Genomic DNA, 20,168 nt, shown 5'->3' on the forward strand with positions numbered 1-20,168 from the left:
TAGCTTTTGGAAGTTGACTGATATCTGAGAGTCTATATTTCATAGACTAGTAGCTTGGTTTCTTATTTGGTGGGATGGTCTATACGAGAAAATCCTGCACTTGAGGATGGAAGGGCTGTGGAAGGAGCTCCTTCAACTTGTCTTGGGTCCCCAGCTTCCTGGGAATAGCTAATCTTTGCCCTAATGTCAGAAATTTGAGATGTTTTGTTACCATTAATCTATGTCTAATGCAACCCTCCCATAGACTTACAATGATATTTGCTGGATGTGTCAATTCTCGTTTGAAAATCAGACCAATTGGAGGTCAGGGCTGCAAGACCTTAGAAATTATCTTGACATGTCTACTCTATAATACTATATAAAAATGCTCAAGTAAAGTACCTAGGGACATGTATAACCTATAAGAACTTGTGTGTACCATTTGAAGAATTTTTACGGCTCAAATTTTCATGAAAAAGAAATGGTCTATTGAGAGGTACCAACAATATAATAATTGTCAGTGACTATGCTTAAAAACCTGGAACATTTCTAATTTAAAAAGATATCACCAAGGGCAAGTATAACCCAATGAGATAGTAGTTAATTGTATGTAAACTGTGAAAACTGAGATAGTAGTTAACATTATGTAAACTGAAAACTCCTAAATTTAAATTTATAACTATGTAAAAATTCCCGATATATTTATATAAATATATATTTCAAAAACAGAGAAATAGTGTCAAAATAGTTGAAGTTAAGCATGCATCCAAGTTAAAAAAAAATGTTTACAACAGTATTTCTCAAACTTCATTTTATGGATTAGTGGTGTCTTTTGAGTCTTTAATAGATATTCTGTAAAAACAAGTTCCATTATTGCAAAAGTTTAGAAAATAGTGTGCTCTCTACCTCTTTTGGAAAGTCACAATAAATACTAGCATATTATAAACTTTGAAAATATCTGCATTAAGGAAACCTGGAGTCAGTGTACCTGAGTTTAAATACAACTTCAAGGCTTATTAGCTGTGAAGGTTAATTTTGACAGGTTTTTCATTTGACAGGTTTTTTCAGTTTCTGTGAATCAGTTTCCTCATCTGAAAAATGGAAATACTGATGCTACTTCCCTCTGAAGTGTTTTGTAAATATTAAATAAGTAAATATGTAAAGAACTTACAACTGTGTGGCATATGATAAGTGGTATATAAAATTTGTTGTTTCCAACTTAGTGTTAGCTCAATTGGTCATGAAACTCTCTCACCTTCCTAACTATCCTCGCTTTTTTCATCAATTCTCTTAACATTTCGTGAACAAGCAGGAAAATGGAAAATAAAATATACTGGTATAAGTTCAATATGATGTTTCTTTCTTGCTTTAATCTTTTAACATTAGATGTAATTGGAGCATTTGAAGAGATTATTAGAATCTCAAAGACATTTAAAATGTATTTTTATTCATTTTCATAATAGTATATAGGAAAATAAAATGTTGCTTGGCAACCTCAAATTTTGTTAGGCATTTCAGGCTACAGGATAGCAGTTTGCTCAAAGCAGAAGTCAGCCTTCTCCTAGGTTCCTGGTTTGGTTGCACTTTCTAATGAGCAATCCCTCCCAACCCTTACTAATTATCATTTTCCTATCTCTGGCCCCATTCTAAATGGCAAATTCACTGCCTTATTGTGCATTCTCCAATCTGCTGTTTTTGTAGAATAAGCTGAACTTTAACAAAGATTGAGTGTATCTTCTCTTCATATCTATCTGTGGCTTAACAAAGTGTACAAACTAGAGTTGGACTATAAAGAAAGCTGAGTGCTGAAGAATTGATGCTTTTGAACTGTGGTGTTGGAGAAGACTCTTGACAGTCCCTTGGACTGCAAGGAAATCCAACCAGTCCATCCTAAAGGAAATCAGTCCTGAATGTACATTGGAAGGACTGATGTTGAAGCTGAAACTCCAATACTTTGGCCACCTGATGTGAAGAGCTGACTCATTTGAAAAGACCCTGATGCTGAGAAAGATTAAGGGCAGAAGGAGAAGGGGATGACAAAGGGTGAGGTGGTTGGATGGCATCACCGACTCAATGGACATGTGTTTGAGTAAACTCTGGGAGTTGGTGATGGACAGGGAAGCATGTCGCCCTGCAGTCCATGCAGTCACAAAGAATCAGTCACGACTGAGTAACTGAACTGAACTGAACAAACAGTTCATGCCAATATAGCAGATTTCCAGTCTCACATCATTTGATGGCTTTGGTGATGTCTAGCCCACATACAGCTGCAAATGTTTTACAAACTCTGCATATACCTATGTTTGACTGCCTTTCCCTCCTAGCCATGGTGCTGAGCTGAGTAGTTTTAAATTTTGTATCTATCCCTGAGTGGTGATTCCTAAGAATCACTGTAATATTTGCTCCTCACTTAAGTGGTCTGTAACTACTTGCATGTGGCTTCTCTGATCTTTCATTCTATTCTTATATTTGTATGGCTTTCCTGTTAGTTGAGTTCTGAATCTTTTGGAGTCCAAATGTTTTTCCAAATAACAGAGTTCAGAGCATAAGCATTTCCTGAAAATTAGTCTGAATACTACCTCTGAAAAGGCTTACATCTACCCAGTTGATTTATAGGGAATTTCAAAATTGTTTCCATTAGATTCAATGTGATATACCACATTAACATTTCATATCGCCAGATGTTTCATTATTCATATTTTAGTACATCATACTTAACCCAAAGTAGCTTTGAATGTAAACAATAAACAAGCCAACATGCAGTACTTGACAGTAGAGAGACATAATGAGGGAGATATAAACTGTTTTTCATTTTTGGAGTGATATTATTAATGCAACACCATTAATTTAATTAAATGTTATTTTAATAATAAAACCATATTGCAATAAACTGACCCACCATTTCATTTAAGTAATTGCAAACCTCAAGATTTGATTACTCATAGTTCTCCTTTAATTAATTTACTTATTCACAGTTTTGACAGAAAAGCTTTCAAACGTATGAAGAGATGGGCACAGTTCATCCAAATAGGAAACTATAAAATTGCCTCAAGATACTTGATTTCTTATCGTAGCCCTACTGTCTATTTTGTATTGTCTCTCACTTATCCCCTTTAGGATCCAGTTCTTCATTTGTAAGATGGAGAGGTTGGTTTAGATATTCATTAAAGTTCTTGTTACTCTTAAGAACTTTCTACACTACTCTAAATCTGAAGCTGGAGTTTGAATATCTGAATACTTACAATAATAATAATCACACACAAGGGGCACATGTTCATGCACATGAATTTATGATATTTGGGGCATTTTCATATTGTTATGTTGAATTGTAGATTAGGGAGTGAGTGTAAATGATTATAAGGGCTGTTTTTATGACTTGGTCAATAATTATACTGACTAGCCATGAGCCAGTTATGAAAGTAGGTGAACAAGTATGAAAGGTGCTATGGTTATAGGAGTAAATGCACAAGTATTAGACAATGCAGAAGGTGAATATTTCCCCAGTATCAATGAGTCTCTGCCTTTCCAAATCATTATCAATCAGCTAAATATATGTAATTTAAACATAATGTAAAAGTTACCACTTTCAAATTCAGTTACTGAAGACAACTTTTATGCTTCTAGATGTTTATGTAGATATTTACCTATAATTATAGCACTTTCATTTTTGAAGGCATCTTTCATTCTTATTCCAGTTCCAGTTCAGTCTCTCAGTTGTTTCCCACTCTTTGTGATACCATGGACTGCAGCATATTAGGCTTTCCTGTCCATCATCAACTCCCAGAGCTTGCTCAAACTCATGTCCATCCAGTTGGTGATGCCATCCAACCATCTCATCCTCTATTGTCCTCCATCTCCTCCTACCTTCAATCTTCCCTAGCATCAGTCTTTACTAATGAGTCGGCTCTTCCAATCAGGTGGCCAAAGTACTGCAGTTTCAGCTTCAGTATCAGTCCTTCCAGTGAATATTCAGGACTGGTTTCCTTTAGGATTGATTAATTTGATCTCTTTGCAGTCCAAGGGATGCTCAAGAGTCTTCTCCAACACCACAGTTCAAAAGCATCAATTCTTCGGCGCTCAGCTTTCTTTATATTCCAACTCTCACACCCATACATGACTACTGGAAAAACCATAGCTTTGACTAGATGGACCTTTGTCAGCAAAGTAATGTCTCTGCTTTTTAATATGCTATCTAGGTTGGTCATAGCTTTTCTTCCAAAGGACAAGTGTCTTTTAATTTCATGGCTGCAGTCACCATCTACAGTGATTTTGACACCCTCCAAAATAAAGTCTTTTTATTAAAAAAAAAATAAAGTGTTTCCATTGCTTCCCATCTGTTTTCCATGAAGTGATCAGACCAGATGCCATGATCTTTGTTTTTTGAATGTTGAGTTTTAAGCCAGCTTTTTCACTCTCCTCTTTCTCTTTCAATGAGAGGCTCTTTAGCTCTTCTTTGCTTTCTGCCATAAGGGTGGTGTCATTTGTGTATCTGAGGTTTTTGATATTTCTCCTGGAAATCTTGATTCCCACTTGTGCTTCATCCAGCCCAGCATTTTGCATGATGTACTCTGCGTATAAGTTAAATAAGCAAAGTAACAATATACAGTCTTGAAGTACTCTTTTCCCAATTTGGAACCAGTCTGTTGTTCAATGTCCAGTTCTAACTGTTGTTTCTTGACCTGCATACAAATTTCTCAGGAAGGAGGTAAGGTAGTCTGGCATTCCCATCTCTTATAGAATTTTCCACAGTTTGTGGTGATCTACACAGGCAAAGGCTTTGGAGTAATTAATAAAGCAGAGTAGATGTTTTTCTGGTATTCTTTTGCCTTTTTGATGATCCAACGGATATTGGCAATTTGATATCTGGTTCATCTGCCTTTTCTACGTCCAGCTTGAATATCTGGAAATTTATGGTTTACCTACTGTTGAAGCCTGGCTTGGAGAATTTGGAGCATTACTTTGCTAGCATGTGAGATGAGTGCAATTGATCAGTAGTTTGAACATTCTTTGGCATTGGAATGAGAACTGACCTTTTCCAGTCCTGAGGCCACTGCCGAGTTTTCCAAATTTGCTGGCACATTCAGTTCTGCACTTTAACAGCATCATCTTTTAGGATTTGAAATAGCTCAACTGGAATTCCATCACCTCCACTAAGTTTGTTTATAGTGCTAAGGCCCACTTGACTTCTCATTCCAAAATGTCTGGCTCTAGGTGAGTGAACACGCCATTGTGCTTATCTGGGTCATGAAGATCTTTTCTGTATAGTTTTTATGTGTATTCTTGCCACCTCTTCTTAATATCTTCAGCTTCTATTAGGTCCATCCAATTTCTGTCCTTTATTGTGCCCATCTTTGCATGAAATGTTCCCTTGGTATCTCTAATTTTCTTGACGAGATCTCTACTCTTCCCCATTCCATTCTTTTCCTCTATTCTTTTGCATAGATAACTGAGGAGGGATTTCTTAGCTCTCCTTGCTATTCTTTGGAACTCTGCATTCAAATGGGTATATCTTTCCTTTTATCCTTTGCCTTTCGCTTCTCTTCTTTTCTCAGCTATTTGTAAGGCCTCCTCAGACAACCATTTTGCCTTTCTTTTTTTTTTTTTTTTCATTGATTTTTTCCCCCTAATTTTATTTTATTTTTAAACTTTACATAATTGTATTAGTTTTGCCAAATATCAAAATGAATCCGCCACAGGTATACATGTGTTCCCCATCCTGAACCCTCCTCCCTCCTTCCTCCCCATACCATCCTTCTGGGTCGTCCCAGTGCACTAGCCCCAAGCATCCAGTATCGTGCATCGAACCTGGACTGGCAACTCCTTTCTTACATGATATTTTAAATGTTTCAATGCCATTCTCCCAAATCTTCCCACCCTCTCCCTCTCCCACAGAGTCCATAAGACTGTTCTATACATCAGTGTCTCTTTTGCTGTCTCGTACACCGGGTTATTGTTACCATCTTTCTAAATTCCATATATATGCGTTAGTATACTGTATTTATGTTTTTCCTTCTGGCTTACTTCACTCTGTATAATAGGCTCCAATTTCATCCACCTCATTAGAACTGATTCAAATGCATTCTTTTTAATGGCTGAGTAATACTCCATTGTGTATATGTACCACAGCTTTCTTATCCATTCATCTGCTGATGGACATCTAGGTTGCTTCCATGTCCTGGCTATTATAAACAGTGCTGCGATGAACATTGGGGTACACGTGTCTCTTTCCCTTCTGGTTTCCTCAGTGTGTATGCCCAGCAGTGGGATTGCTGGATCATAAGGCAGTTCTATTTCCAGTTTTTGAAGGAATCTCCACACTGTTCTCCATAGTGGCTGTACTAGTTTGCATTCCCACCAACAGTGTAAGAGGGTTCCCTTTTCTCCACACCCTCTCCAGCATTTATTATTTGTAGACTTTTGGATGGCAGCCATTCTGACTGGTGTGAAATGGTACCTCATAGTGGTTTTGATTTGCATTTCTCTGATAATGAGTGATGTTGAGCATCTTTTCATGTGTTTGTTAGCCATCTGTATGTCTTCTTTGGAGAAATGTCTATTTAGTTCTTTGGCCCATTTTTTGATTGGGTCGTTTATTTTTCTGGAGTTGAGCTGTAGGAGTTGCTTGTGTATTTTTGAGATTAGTTGTTTGTCGGTTGTTTCATTTGCTATTATTTTCTCCCATTCTGAAGGCTGTCTTTTCACCTTGCTAATAGTTTCCCTTGTTGTGCACAAGCTTTTAAGGTTAATTAGGTCCCATTTGTTTATTTTTGCTTTTATTTCCAATATTCTGGGAGGTGGGTCATAGAGGATCCTGCTGTGATGTATGTCGGAGAGTGTTTTGCCTATGTTCTCCTCTAGGAGTTTTATAGTTTCTGGTCTTACGTTTAGATATTTAATCCATTTTGAGTTTATTTTTGTGTATGGTGTTAGAAAGTGGTCTAGTTTCATTCTTTTACAAGTGGTTGACCAGATTTCCCAGCACCACTTGTTAAAGAGATTGTCTTTAATCCATTGTATATTCTTGCCTCCTTTGTCAAAGATAAGGTGTCCATATGTGCGTGGATTTATCTCTGGACTTTCCATTTTGCCTTTCTTTTTGCATTTCTTTTTCTTTGGGATGGTCTTGAGCACTACCTCCTATACAACATCATGAACCTCCATCCATAGTTCTTCAGGCACTCTGTCTATCAGATCTAATCCCTTGAATCTATTTGTCACTTCCATTGTATAATCATAAGGGATATGATTTAGGTCATACCTGGATGGTCTAGTGGTTTTCCCTACTTTCTTCAACTTAAGGCTGAATTATGCAATAAGAAATTCATGATCTGAGCCACAGTCAGCTCCCAGTCTTGTTTCTGATGAGTATAGAGCTTCTCCATCTTTGGCTGCAAGAATATAATCAGTCTGATTTTGGTATTGACTATCTGGTGATGTCAATATGTAGAATATTCTCTTGTGTTGTTGGAAGAGGGTGTTTGCTATGACCACCGTGTTCTCTTGGGAAGACTCTGTTAGCCTTTGCCCTACTTCACTGTGTACTCTGAGGCCAAACTTGCCTGTTACTCTGGGCATCTCTTGACTTCCTACTTTTGCATTCCAGTCCCCTATGATGAAAAGGACATCTTTCTTGGGTGTTAGTTCTGTAAGTTCTGAGTTGCCCATCAGAATGGACTGGTTGGATCTCCTTGCAGTCCAAGGGACTCTCAAGAGTCTTCTCCAACACCACAGTTCAAAAGCATCAATTCTTAGGCGCTCAGCCTTCTTCACAGTCCAACTTTCACATCCATACATGACCACAGGAAAAACCATAGCCTTGACTAGACGGACCTTTGTTGGAAAAGTAATGTCTCTGCTTTTGAATATGCTATCTAGGCCGGTCATAACTTTCCTTCCAAGGAGTAAGCGTCTTTTAAATTCATGGCTGCAGTCACCATCTGAAGTGGTTTTGGAGCCCCCAGAAATAAAGCCTGACACTGTTTCCACTGTTTCCCCATCTATTTCCCATGAAGTGATGGGACCAGATGCCATAATCTTTGTTTTCTGAATGCTGAGCTTTAAGCCAACTTTTTCACTCTCCCCTTTCACTTTCATCAAGAGGCTTTTTAGTTCTTCTTCACTTTCTGCCTTAAGGGTGGTGTCATCTGCATATCTGAGGTTATTGATATTTCTCCTGGCAATCTTGATTCCAGCTTGTGTTTCTTCCAGTCCAGCGTTTCTCATGATGTACTCTGCATATAAGTTAAATAAACAGGGTGACAATATACAGCCTTGACGTACTCCTTTTCCTATTTGGAAACAGTCTGTTGTTCCATGTCCAGTTCTCACTGTTGCTTCCTGACCTGCATACAGATTTCTCAAGAGGCAGGTCAGGTGGTCTCGTATTCCTATCACTTTCAGAATTTTCCACAGTTTATTGTGATCCACACAGTCAAAGGCTTTGGCATAGTCAATAAAGCAGAAATAGATCTTTTTCTGGAACTCTCTTGCTTTTTCCATGATCCAGCGGATGTTGGCAATTTGATCTCTGGTTCCTCTTCCTTTTCTAAAACCTGCTTGAACATCAGGAACTTCACGGTTCACGTACTGCTGAAGCCTGGCTTGGAGAATTTTGAGCATTACTTTATTAGCGTGTGAGATGAGTGCAACTGTGCGGTAGTTAGAGCATTCTTTGGCATTGCCTTTCTTTGGGATTGGAATGAAAACTGACCTTTTCCAGTCCTGTGGCCACTGCTGAGTTTTCCAAATTTGCTGACATATTGAGTGCATCATTTTCACAGCATGTTCTATTTCAGGGCTATTTTTTGAGAACTTGGTGTCTGGAACTAATTGTCTGTTCTAAATCCATCTGAGCCATATCTTGAGGTTAAAAATTTAATTGATCAGTTGAATGAGAGGAGAAATTGCTAATGAATACCAAATAAACTATAACATCTTTTCCACTGCTTTTCATGTGTTTCTGGTTTTCCCTGAAGATAGATATTCAAATGATGTACTGAAGATTCAACAAGTAGGGTTTAAGATTTTGTTTAAGGCTAAAGTCACTGTAATATGAACCATGAGGCAATACAAAATATGTGTTAGAGTTTAGGTCTCTAAACCTCAAATAAATTGTAAGGAAGTATAAAATACAATATGAGACTGTGGTGTGACGAGGGGATCATATCCCTTTAGAGATTTTCATTAATTCATATTTGAACAACTTTAGTACTTAAATATATCTAGATCACATCAGGAAACTTGAGTTTTGCTCCATGTTTCCCCCTAAATAACTTATCTATGACACATCACGGTGAGACAGTTTCCTCATCTTCAAAATGAAGAGACTGAACCAGATGGCTCTTAAATGTCTTTGTAGTGCTATTATACCATGATTCTTCACCACCTTATTACTTTCTGAATTTACTGTTTTTTTTTTTTTTTTTTTCTGCAGTGACATACAGATAGCATTTTCTTGAACAAATGAATTGATATTGGAACTTACCATCTTTTAAGAAAAAAAAATAGTAGGGGAATCTTGTTCATTAATTCTTAGTGTCATTGTATTAGATATACATTTACCTTATCTGTCTATAAGATATTATGTCAACTTTTATTTTTCATATCATAAGAATCCATATATTGTACACAAAAATCCACTATTTATACTACCGATAATGAAACAACCAGTAATTCAATAAGTACTATAGTTAAGATCCAGTTCTGAGTTGGTAGTCAGAAGATCAGATATAAATTTTGGAAACTTTTCCTGATACATTTTTAGTTTTGAAGCACTCAGTCCTGGCAGTTCTAAGCAGGATCCCTTTGTTTAAATCATTGTCATCATATTTTCTGTTCATAGTAACCCTTGGATGTTGGATAGGCCAGTTTGAGTAATTGGGATTCAGCAATGATAAATATGGCAAGAAAATCTCTAGGACTATCTAGAAAATGCACAAACGTGTACCATCATTTCAGAGATTAAAGCAATTTTCTTTCAGATCTTTTGCTTGCCATGATTCATAGACAAGCTAATGTGGAGAAAAGTTTGCTTTATCTTGCATTTTCCATGTACTACAAAAAGTGCAGAGTGACAAAATAAGAGCTCATTGATGCCACTAAACATAGACAGATGTTCCAGGCTGTATTTACTTCCCCTTATACCTTTGATAAGAATTCACATGTCCTTTATAATATGTATTTATAATAATAGTAGCTATATTTTCTTTTTGCAACAATCAATACATGTGTTATTTGATTTGCATTTGCAGGGGAGAATGGGTTTGACTGAATTCTAAAATATTGTTTTAAATTGGCAAGAACTTTTTTTCTTTTTGGCTCATGGCACCAGTGTACCAGTAGATGGTTAGGGATTTTGATAATATCTATAAATAATTTAGGCACTTCCCTGGTGGTTCAGTTTTTTAAGAATGTGACTTGGAATGCAGGGGACGTGGATTCTGGATTTGTTCCCTGGTCTGGGAGCTAAGATCCCACCTGCTGCAGAGCAACTGAGCTTGCACACCCCAACTACTGGGCATTCACTCTACAGCCTGTGAGCCACAGCTACTGAAGCCCATAGGCTTTAGAGCCTGTGCTTCTCAATAAGAAGTAGCACCTGCTTGCTTCACCTAGAGAAAGCCTTGTGTGTAGCAACAAAGACCCAGTGCCACCAAAACTAAATAAATTAATTAATATAAAATAAAAAATAATGTAGTTGAATTCACTAGATATTTTGGAAAGCATTGGTGAAGTATGGATTGATCTATTTTTAGTACCTATTTCCTGATATATTTCTATGGTTTAGCCTGATACAGACTTCATAGGAGGAAAAATTTCAAACCTGAGTATTCATATTATATCTTGGGAGTTGGTGATGGACAGGGAGGCCTGACGTGCTGCGATTCATGGGGTCGCAAAGAGTCGGACACGACTGAGCGACTGAACTGAACTGAACTGTTTACATAGAGTTAAAAAAATTGCCGTATATATATTATAGTAAGTAGTTGTTGATTATTTTAAATCTAGCAGTATATACATGTCAATCTCAAGCTTCCAGTCTATCTCCTTGCCCCTACATTTCTCCCTGGTAATCATAAATTCATTCTCTAAGCCTGTGAGTTTGTTTTTGTTTTGTAGAGAAGTTCATTTGTATCTTTCTTATTTTAGATTCCACATGTAAGTGATATCATAACATTTGTCTTTGTCTCCCTGACTTGCTTAGTATGATGGTCTCCAGATCCATTCATGTTGCTACAGATGGAATTATTTCATTCTTTTGTTTATGTCTGAGTAATATTCTGTTTTATTTATGTATCACATTTTCTTTATCCATTCATTTGTAGAAGGGCATATATCTTACTTCCCTGTATTGGCTACTGTAAACAGTGCTTTGGTGAATATTAGAGTGTATGCATAATTTCAAATAAAGTTTTTCTCTGAATATATGCCTGAGAGTGGGATTGCTCTATCATATGATAGTTCTATTTTTAGTTTTTTAAGGAACCTCCAGACTGTTCTCCATAGTGACTATACCAATTTACATTCCCACAAACAGTATAGGAGAATTCCCTTTTCTCCACACCATCTCCAGCATTTATTGTTTGTAGATTTTTTAATGATGTCCATTCTGACAGGTGTGAAGTAATAGCTCATGGTGGTTTTGATTTTAATTCTTTTAATTAGTAATTTTTAACATCTTTTCGTGTGCCTCTTGGCCACCTGTATGTCTTCTTTGGAGAAATGTCTATATTTAGTCCTTCTGCAAATTTTTTTATTAGGTTTTTTGTTTTACTGATATTGAGACACCTGATCTGTTTGTAAGTTTTGAAGATAAATCCATTTTCACTTGCATCATTTGCAAATATCTTCTTCCTTTCTGTGGGTGGTCTTTTCATCTTGTTTGTAGTTTCTTTTGCTGTGAAAAAGCTTTTTAATTAGGCCCCATTTGTTTATTTTTCTTCTTATTTTCATTACTCCAGCAGATGAATCATAAAGGATATTGCCATGATTTATATCAAAGAGAGTCTTCTTTCTATGTTTTCCTCTAAGAGTTTTATAGTATCCAAATTTACACTAGGGTCTTTAATCCATTTTTTTAAGCTTATTTTTTGTGAGTGATGTTAAAGAGCATTCTATTTTCATTTTTTTTTTTTAACATGTAGCTATCCAGTTTTCCCAGTACCATTTATTGAAGAGACTGTCTTTTCTCCACTATATAGTTTTACCTCCAGTGTTTTAGATTAATTGATCATAGATTTATGGGTTCATTTCTGGGCTTGCTTTCTTGTTCCATTAATCTATATTTCTGTTTTTGTGCCAATACCATACCGTTTTGATGACTATGGCTTTGTAGTATACTCTGAAGTCAGGGAGCCTGATTCCTCCAGCTCTCTTTTTTCTTTCTCAGGTTTGTGCTATTTGGGTTCGTTTGTATCTCCATAGATATTTTAAGATTTTTTTGCTCTAGTTCTGTGAAAAATACAATTGGTGATTTGATGGTGACTGCATTGAATCTGTAGATTGTCTTAGGTACTGTAAGCATTTTAACAATATTGATTCTTTCAATCCAAGAATACGGTATATTTTTATCCATCTGTTTATGTTGGTTTCAATTTCTTTAATCAGCATCATCATTTTCAGAGAACAGGTCTTTTGTCTCCTTAAGTATGTCTATTCCTAAACACTTTATTATTTTTGATGCAATGGTACATGGTGTTGTTTCTTTAATTTCTCTTTGTGACTTTTCATTGTTAATGTATAGAAATGCAACATATTTCTCTGTATTAATTTTGCCTCTTAACCAAATTCATTGTTGAGCACTAGTATTTTTCTGGTAGCATCTATAAGATTTTCTTTGTCATTTGCAAACAGTGACAGTTTTACCTCTTCTCCAATTTGGAGTCCTTCTCTTTGGCTTCTCTGATTGTCTTAGCTAGAATATTGAAAACTATCTAGGAATCAGTGAACTAAAATAGACTGAAATGGGTGAATTTAACTCAGATGACCATTATATCTACTACTGTGGGCAGGAATCCCTTAGAAGAAATGAAGTAGCCATCATGGTCAACAAGAGAGTCTAAAATGCAGTACTTGGATGCAGTCTTAAAAACGACAGAATGATCTCTGTTCATTTCCAAGGCAAACCATTCAATATCACGGTAATCCAAGGCTATGCCCCAACCAGTAATGCTGAAGAACCTGAAGTTGAATGGTTCTATGAAGACATACAAGGCCTTTTAGAACTAATACCCAAAAAAGATGTCTTTTCATTACAGGGGACCAGAATGCAAAAGTAGGAAGTCAAGAAACACCTGGGGTAACAGGCAAATTTGGCCTTGGAGTACAGAATGAAGCAAGGCAAAGGCTAATAGACTTTTGCCAAGAGAACACACTGGTCGTAACAAACACCCTCTTCCAACAACAGAAGAGAAGATTCGACACATGGATATCACGAGATGGTCAACACCAAAATCAGATTATATTCTTTGCAGCTAAAGATGGAGAAGCTCTATACTGTTAGCAAAAACAAGACCAGGAGCTAACTGTGGCCCAGATCATGAACTCTTTATTGCTAAATTCAGACTTAAATTGAAGAAAGTGGTTCCGGAAAACCACTAGACCATTCAGGTATGACCTAAATCAAATCCCTTATGATTATACAGTGGAAGTGAGAAATAGATATAAGGGACTAGATATGATAGATAGAATGCCTGATGAACTATGGATGGAGGTTCATGACATTGTCCAGGAGAAAGGGATCAAGACTATCCCCATGGAAAAGAAATGCAAAAAAGAAAAATGGCTGTCTGAGGAGGTCTTACAAATAGCTGTGAAAAGAAGCAAAATGAAAAGCAAAAGAGAGAAGGAAAGATATAAACATCTGAATGCAGAGTTCCAAAAAATAGCAAAGAAAGATAAGAAAGCTTTCCTCAGCAATCAGTGCAAAGAAATAGAGGAAAAAATCAGAATGTGATAGACTAGAGATCTCTACAAGAAAATTAGAGATACCAAGGGAATATTTCATGTAAAGATGAGCTCAATAAAGGACAGAAATTGTATGGACCTAACAGAAGCAGAAGACATTAAGAAGAGGTGGCAAGAATACACAGAAGAACTGTACAAAAAAGAGCTTCATGACCCAGATAATCATGATTGTGTGATCACTCACCTAGAGCCAGCCATCCTGGAATGTGAAGTCAAGTGGGCCTTAGAAAGCATCACTACGAACAAAGCTAATGGAGGTGATGGAATTCCAGTTGAGCTATTTCAAATTCTAAAAGATGATGCTGTGAAAGTGCTGCACTCAATATGCCAGCAAATTTGGAAAACTCAGCAGTGGCCACAGGACTGGAAAAGGTCAGTTTTCATTTCAATCCCAAAGAAAGGCGATGCCAAAGAATGCTCAAACTACAGCACAATTGCACTCATTTAACATGCTAGTAAAGTAATACTCAAAATTCTCCAAGCCAGGCTTCAGCAGTATGTGAACCATGAACTTCCAGATGTTCAAGCTGGTTTTAGAAAAGGCAGAGGAACCAGAGATCAAATTGCCAACATCTGCTGGATCATCACAAAAGCAAGAGAGTTCCAGAAAAACATCTATTTCTGCTTTATTGACTATGCCAAAGCCTTTGACTATGTGGATCACAGTAAACTGTGGAAAATTCTGAAAGAGATGGGAATACCAGACCACCTGAACTGCCTCTTGAGAAACCTATATGCAGGTCAGGAAGCAACAGTTAGAACTTGACATGGAAAAACAGACTGGTTCCAAATAGGAAAAGGAGTACGTCAAGGCTGTATATTGTCACCCTGCTTATTTAACTTATATGTAGAGTACATCATGAGAAAAGCTGGGCTGGAAAAAGCACAAGCTGGAATCAAGATTGTTAGGAGAAATATCAATAACCTCAGATATGCAGATGACACCACCCTTAAGGCAGAAAGTGAAGAGGAACTAAAACCCTGTTGATGAAGGTGCAGGAGCAGAGTGAAAAAGTTGGCTTAAAGCTCAACATTCAGAAAACAAAATCATGGCATCTGGCCCCATCACTTCATGGGAAATAGATGGGGAAACAGTGGAAACAGTGTCAGATTTATTTTTTGCGCTCCAAAATCACTGCAGATGATGATTGCAGCCATGAAATTAAAAGACGCTTACTCTTTGGAAGGAAAGTTATGACCAATGTAGATAGTATATTGAAAAGCAGAGATATTACTTTGCCAACAAAGATCCATCTAGTCAAGGCTATGGTTTTTTCTGTGGTCATTTATGGATGTGAGAGTTGGACTGTGAAGAAAGCTGAGCACTGAAGAATTGATGCTTTTGAACTGTGGTGTTGGAGAAGACTCTTGAGAGTCCCTTGCACTTCAAGGAGGTCCAACCAGTCCCTCCAAAGGAGATCAGTCCTGGGTGTTCATTGGAAGGACTGATGCTGAAGCTGAAACTCCAATATTTTCGCCACCTCATGCGAAGAGGTGACTCATTGGAAAATACCCTGATGCTGGGAGGGATTGGGGACAGTAGGAGAAGGGGGCAACAGAGGATGAGATGGCTGGATGGCATCACTGACTCGATGGACATGAGTCAGTTTGGGTAAACTCTGCGAGTTGGTGGTGGACAGGGAGGCCTGGTCTGCTGTGATTCATGGGTTTGCAAAGAATTGGACACGACTGAGCAACTGAACTGAACTGACTGATACTGAATAATGATGAAGAGTGTAGATATCCTTGTCTTCTCGCTGATTGTAGAGGAAATGCTTTCAACTTTTTACTATGTAATGTCTAGTTTGTCTTATATGGCCTTTACTACGTTATGTTCCTTCGAAGCCAACTTTCTGGAGATTTCTTTTTTTTTTTTTTTTCAATCATAAATGCGTGCTGAATTTTGTCAAAGCTTTTTCTGCATCTAGTAGGATGATCATATTGTTTTTATTCTTCAGTACAGTGTTTTACACTGATTTTTGGATATTGGAAAACCCTTGCATTCATGGGATGATTCCCACTTGATCATGGTGGATAATGCCTTTACTATATTATTGAATTCTGATTGCTAGAATTTTGTTGAGGTTTTTCGTGTCTACCTTCATCAGTGATATTGGCTTGTATTTTTCTGTTTTGTGAATGCTTTCTTTGTCTAGTTTGTGTATCAGGGTGATGGTCACCGAATATACTGAGTTTGGGAGTGTTCTTTCCTCTGTAACTTTTTGGAATCATTTCAGAAGTATAGCTGTTAACTCTTTTCTAAATGTTTGATAGACATTGTTTGTGAAGCCATCTGGTTCTTTAACTTTGTTTGTTGAGAATGTTTAAATCATAGTTTCAATTTCAGTACATTTAATTGATCTATTCATATTATATGGTTCTATCTGTTTCAGTCTTGGGTGATTATACCTTTCTAAGAATTTTTCCATTTCTTCCAGTTTGACCATTTAATTGATAAATAGTTGCTTGTAGTAGTATCTTATGATCATTTGTATTACCTGATGTCCATTGTAACATTTCCTTTCTCATTTCTAATTATATTGATTTGAGCCCTCGCCTTTAATTTTTGCTTGATAAGTCTTACTAAAGGTTTGTTGTTGTTCAGCTGCTCAGTCATGTCTAACTCTTTACAAACCCATAGATTGCTGCCCCCCCCCCCCCCAGGCTTCCTTGTCCTTCACTATCTCCTGAAGTTTGCTCAAACTCATGTCCATTCAGTCGATGACACCATCCAACCTTCTCATCCTCTATCACCCTCCTTCTCCTCCTGCCCTCAATCTTTCCCAGTATCAGGTCTTTTCCAATGATTTGGCTCTTCACATCAGGTGACCAAATATTGGTGCTTCAGCTTCAGCATCAGTCTTCCCAATTAATATTAAGGATAGATTCCCTTTAGAATTGACTGGTTTGATATCCTTGCAGTCCAGGAGGCTCTCAAGAATCTTCTCCAGCACCACAGTTCAAAAGCATCAATTATCTGGCTCTCAGCCTTCATTACGGTCCAACTCTCACATCTGTATATGGCTGCTGGAAAGATCATAGCTTTGAATATATGGACCTTTTTCAGCAAAGTGATGTCTCTTTATTTAATATGCTGTCTAGGTTTGTCATAGTTTTCCTTTCAAGGAGCAAGCGTCTTTTATTTTCATGGCAGCAGTTATCACCCTCAGTGATTTTTCAGCCCAATAAAATAAAGTCTATTACTGTTTCCATTGTTCTCCCATCTATTTGTCATGAAGTGATGGGACCAGATGCCATGATCTTAGTATTTTGAATGTTGAGTTTTAAGCCAGCTTTTTCACTCTTCTCTTTCACCTTGATCAAGATGCTTTTTAGTTCCTCTCCATTTTCTGCAATTATGTTGGTGTTATCTGCATATCTGAGGTTATTGATATTTCTCCTAGCAATCTTGATTCCAGCTTGTGATTCATGCAACCTGGCATTTTGCATGAATTACTCTGCATATAAGTTAAGTAAGCAGGGTGACAATATATAGCCTTGATGTACTCTTTTCTCAACTTTGAACCAGTTTGTTGTTCCATGTCCAGTTCTAACTGTTCCTTCTTGACCTGCATACAGGTTTCTCAGGAGGCAAGTAAGATGGTCTGGTATTCCCATATCTTTAAGAATTCCCCACAGTTTGTTGTGATTCACACAGTCAAAGGCTTTAGCATAGTAAATGAAGTAGAAGTAGATATTTCTGTAGAATTCCCTTGCTTTTTCTTTTAACAGCATGAAAAGCAAAAGTATATGCTAAAAATTTGTCAGTTTTATCTTCTCAAAGAAGCCATTTTTAGTTTCATTGATCTTTTCTTTTTTTCTAAATATTTCTGTTTCTAATTAATTTATTTCTGCTCTGATTTTTAAATTTCTTTCCTCATGCTCTCTAGGTTTTGTTAGTTTTTCTTTGTCTAGTTGCTTTAGGGGTAAAGTTAGGTTGTTTATTTGAGATTTTATTGTTTCCTGAGGTAAGAGTGTATTTCTATAAACTTCCATATCAGAACTGTTTTTGCACAGCTTTTGGAATGTTGTGTTTTTGTTTCATTGTCTCTATTTATTTTTTTTATTTCCTCTTTTATTTCTTTAGTGATCAATTGATTCTTGTGTACAATATCATTTAGCCTCCACATGTTTGTGATTTTTAGAGTTTTTATTTTCTTGTAGATAATTGCCAATTTGATAGTGTTTTGGTCAGAAAAGATGCTTGATATAACTTCAGTTTTATTAAATTTACCAAGACTTTTTGTGGCCCAGTATGTGGTCAATCTTGGAGAATGTTCATTGAGCCCATGAGAAGAATATGTATTCTGCTGTTTTTGGTTGGAAAGCTCTATAAAAATCAGTTAAGTTTATCAGAACTAATGTGTCTTTCAAGGCCTGTTTTTCCTTATTGATTTTCTGTCTGGATGTTCTGTCCATTGGTGTAAGTGGGCTAAATCCCCTGGTGTTACTGCGTTACTGTCAATTTCTCCCTTTATGGCTATTGATACTTGCCTTATATATTGAGGTTTTTCTATGTTGGGTGCATATATATTTGTAATATCTTATTTTTAGCTTGATCTCTTGATCATTATAAAGTGTTCCTTTGTCTCTTATATTATTTAAAGTATTTCTTCTGATTTTAGTATTGCAATTTTAACTTTCTTTTGCTTTCTGTTTGCATGGATTATCTTTTCATACCCCCTCACTTTCTGTTTGTATGTGTCCCTAGGTCTGAAGTAGATCTCTTGTAGCAGCATATATACAAGTCTTGATTTTGTATCCAGGCAGCCAATCTGTGTCTTTTGATTGGAGTATTTCATCTGTTTATGTTAAGGGTAATAATCTATATGAATATTCTTATTGCCATCTTGTCAATTGTTTTGGATTTGTTTTTATAAGTACATTTTCTTCCCTTCCTCTTTTGTTCTTTTCTCTTGTGATTTGATAATTAATCTTAGTGTTGTATTTTTATTCCTTTGTGTGTGTGTGTGTCTATCGTTGATTTTCAGCTTGCCATTAACATGGCATTTAAATATGGCAATCTATATATGAATAAAATTGTTTTAAGTTGCTGGTCTTTTAATTTCAGATGCATTTCCCATACCCTACATTTGTGTTCTTCTCTTCTAACAATTGCTGGTTTAAATACCACATTTGTGTGTGGATGATTTCCTAACTTTACTATGTGGTTGTCTTTACTGATGAGCTTTTCCATTCATAAGTTTCTTGTTTCTAGTTGTGACCTTTTCTTTTTCCAATTACAAATGTCCCTTCAGCATTTGTTGCAAAGCTTGTCTGGTGGTACTGAATTCTTGTTTCTAGTTGTGTCCTTTTCCAATTAGAGAAGTACCTTTAGCATTTGTTGTAAAGCTTGTCTGGTGGTGCTGAATTCACTTAACTTTGCTTGTTTGTGATGCTTTTGATTTTTCCATTGAACTTGAATGAGTGTCTTGCTGGGTAGAATATTCTAGGCTGTGGTTTCTTCCTTTCCATCATTTTAAATATATCTTGCCACTCCTTTCTCGCTTGCAGAGTTCCTGTTGAGAAATCAACTCATAACTTTATGAGAGTTCCCTTGTTTATTATTTGTTGCTTTTTCCTGGTAGCTTTTTTCATAGTTTTCTTTGTCTTTAATTTTTATCAGTTTGGTTACTACATGTCTCGGTATGTTCCTCCTTGGATTTATTCTGCCTAAAACTCTGTGCTTCCTGGATTTGGGTGACTGTTTCCTTTTCCATGTTAGGGAAGTTTTTAGCTATTATCTCTTCAAATATTTTCTCAGATCCTTTTTCTCTGTCCTCTACTTCTGGAACACCTATAATGTGAATATTGATTCATATACTGTTCTTCCAGATGTTTCTTAGGCTGTTTTAATTTATTTTTCTTTATTCTATTCTGTGGCAGTGATTTCTGCTATTCTGTGTTCGATATCCATTCTTCTGCCAAAGTTATTCTGCTATTGATTCCTTCTAGTGCATTTTCATTTCAGTTATTATATTTTTCATGTTTGTTTGTTCTTTAGTTCTTCTAGATCTTTCTTAAATATTTATTGTGTCTTCTTGATCTTCGCCTTTATTCTTTTTCTGAGATCCTGGATCATCTTCACTGCCATTATTCTGAATTCTTTTTCTGAAGGTTGCCTACTTCATTTAGTTATTCTGGTAGTTGTCACTTTATCTGGGAGATACTTCTTTGCCATTTTGCTTTGTCTAACTTTCTGTGATTGTTGTTTCTGTTCTGCA

At 36.5% G+C, this 20,168-nt stretch overlaps 1 protein-coding gene across 1 annotated transcript in view; it reads left to right on the plus strand.

Annotated features, from left to right (window-relative positions):
* The window catches only part of DACH2 (dachshund family transcription factor 2), an 864,497-nt gene that overhangs the window by 536,058 nt on the left and 308,271 nt on the right, over positions 1-20,168 (plus strand). The gene's annotated exons all lie outside the window — the stretch shown is intronic.

The sequence above is a fragment of the Bos grunniens genome, chromosome X (assembly GCF_055505025.1).
Source record: "Bos grunniens cultivar Pamir isolate PY7600 chromosome X, Bosgru_T2T1.0, whole genome shotgun sequence".
Taxonomy (NCBI): Eukaryota; Metazoa; Chordata; class Mammalia; order Artiodactyla; family Bovidae; genus Bos; species Bos grunniens.